Source organism: Fulmarus glacialis, unplaced genomic scaffold, assembly GCF_000690835.1.
Source record: "Fulmarus glacialis isolate BGI_N327 unplaced genomic scaffold, ASM69083v1 scaffold22238, whole genome shotgun sequence".
NCBI classification, from domain to species: domain Eukaryota; kingdom Metazoa; phylum Chordata; class Aves; order Procellariiformes; family Procellariidae; genus Fulmarus; species Fulmarus glacialis.
The window spans coordinates 1-2,450 of NW_009227866.1; positions in this window are offsets into that span (position 1 = coordinate 1).

Here is a 2,450-nt window from a genome sequence, read left to right on the forward strand (position 1 = left end):
CTCCCAGCACGCGCTTGGAGCTGGTGCTTTGATGCCATGATGGGATTCGGCATGGCCGTCCTTGTGCCGCTCACTGGGTGGAAACCCCCAGGAGCACAAGGGGTCAGGGAACCAGACGGGAAGTCACCTATTTCAGTGCATAACACCGACCACCTTCTCCTCCAGTGGCATTTCAGCCACGCTCATGTGCAGCGACTTCTCAGAGCCTTCTGCAAAGACCATCTCCTGCAGCCCCTCCAACCTCCTTGCCAGCTCCCCTCAAACCAGCTGCTCCGGGGTTAGCTCATTGTGGTCACGTCCTGCAGGCACCGGGCTTTGGTTTCTCATCCCACCCATCTTGTCCAGAAGAGCTTTGCAGGGAGCGAGGACCAGCAGGAGCACGGTTCTTGACGCTGGAAGTCAGTCTGGCCTCGTCCTCTTGGGGCTGCAATTCAAGTGTGGCCAGGGTGCTGGTGAGGTGGGTCAGAGCATCACCAGCAGCACCAGGTCCGGAGGGCTTAGCAGGTATTTTGGGAGCTTCCACTCACGCCCAGATCTGGAGCAAACCGCAGCTGGAAAAAGCAAAGAGGCCTGAAGGTCATGGTGGGGATGCACTGGCAGCGCTTTGGCTGTGGGAACTTGCTGACTGCATGTGGGGAGTTTGCTGGTTCTCAGATGCTCTGGTGATCCCCCGTTTTGTTGTTTCAGATGCCTACCTGAGTGCCAAGGCTTGCAGGGGGGCCAAGAGCTGTCATTTCTGGCCCATTTCATCCCACCTGATCAGGCACAGAGCTGCTTCTGATCAGTCCTGCTTTCCTTTGTGAGCTCTGAAGACCATGCAACCAAAATACCTGCCAAGAGCAACAAAAAGGAGAGCAGCGAGGTGCCTCCAGTGATCACAGAAAGCAGGGAGGGAGGCAACCATGGGGGCACACGTCTGCGTGCACGGGAGAGGAAGGAGGGGGTGAAACAGCAGCAGAGGCACAGAGGGGCAAAAGGCAGTGATGGAGGTGAGGTGTGCCTGGGGGAGGAGACCCCCCCCCCGGTCCTTTGTAGCAGAAGGCACGAGTCAGCAAGGGTACGTGGGTGGAAATGTCGGTGCTGAGCTCCTGGAGAGCTTCCTCGGAGATGAGGATGGATAAGTGCCTCTTGTTGAGCTGGAGGTCTTGTATGGAGACCGTCCCAGGGCTTCCCGGCAGCAGATACCGCATCCTTGCAGACTCAATGGTGCCCGGCAGCATTGGTTGTCCCCGGCCACGCAGGCACATAGCTAAGGGCTGAACTTTCCCTTTAACAGACCTTTTTTGACCCCAAGTAGAGACAAAGTAAGGCAGGCTGGGGAGATGCCACACGGTCCCTTCCTGGAGCACGGAAACTTCTTCCCCGGCTCAAAGTCATCATCACACGAATTTTAGCCGTAGTTGGAAATTGCACCCTGGGTGGATGCAACCTGGCCTGGGCGCTGTTTTCCATCTCGCGGGCAGGTCCAAACCCACTGGCTGCATGTCCCGGACGTGTCGGCACCCATGGGCTGCCAGATGTGCCGTCTGGCAGAGGTCCGGCAACCACCGCTCCTCCGCAGTGCCTGCCCCTGCAAGCCAAGAGCGGCTCTTCACAACTGCTTTTCCACCTGGGTCGATGGGGAACAAAACCTTGCCTCTCCTTTTGTTCCCTGCCTGGCGTGCTCCTGAGAAGCAAGAACAAAACCCATCTGCGAGAGCGCTGGAAGGTGGAGGCACAAAGCATTCAAGGTGTCGGCGAGATGCAAGGAGACATCGCTCGCTGGCTAAAGCTGACCTCATTCAGGGCAATCCGATCTGCGGGCTGAATGTAATCCCCCGCTCCCCGCCAACCGGATGGGAAAGTGGCATTGTATCCCAGCGAGGAAATGAGACGGCGCTCTGTAATCCTGCAATCAGGATTTTTTTTTTTTTTTTTTTTGTCCTTGCTGAAATAACTTCAGATTAGAAATTAAAGTGCTTGTGCAGGAGAGCTGTAATTGCCTCTGGAGAAAATCCCCGGGCTTGTCAGCAGCATCTGATGCTCTCACCCTGAATTTTAACAGCAGCGATGTGACAGCATGGAAAAAATCTCTTTCTTTCCCCAGCTCTCGCAAAGGGGATTTGGAGCTTTAGGGTTCGGGAGCGCGGTTCGTGTTGCCTGATTCAAAGCCCACCACGGTCGTGTCTCTGTGCTTTGCTCTGCCTTGTCAGCCTCGCTCTGCAAGTGATGCTCTGCCAGCGGGGCCGTGCTGGGGGGGATGCACGTCCCGAGGTGTCGTGGCCACGGGTGTCCCACCGAAGGGCACCGGCCACCGAGTCACAGTTGCACATCACCCCGTGTTATCTAGGGCAGCAGGGATGGAGGAGATGGGGCCGTCAGCTCTGCAGCATCCCGCTTGGCTCCAAACTTCCAGCTTGTCTTCCAGACCCCTTTGCAAAGTCCCGTGGGGGCTGAGGCTTCCTCGATTC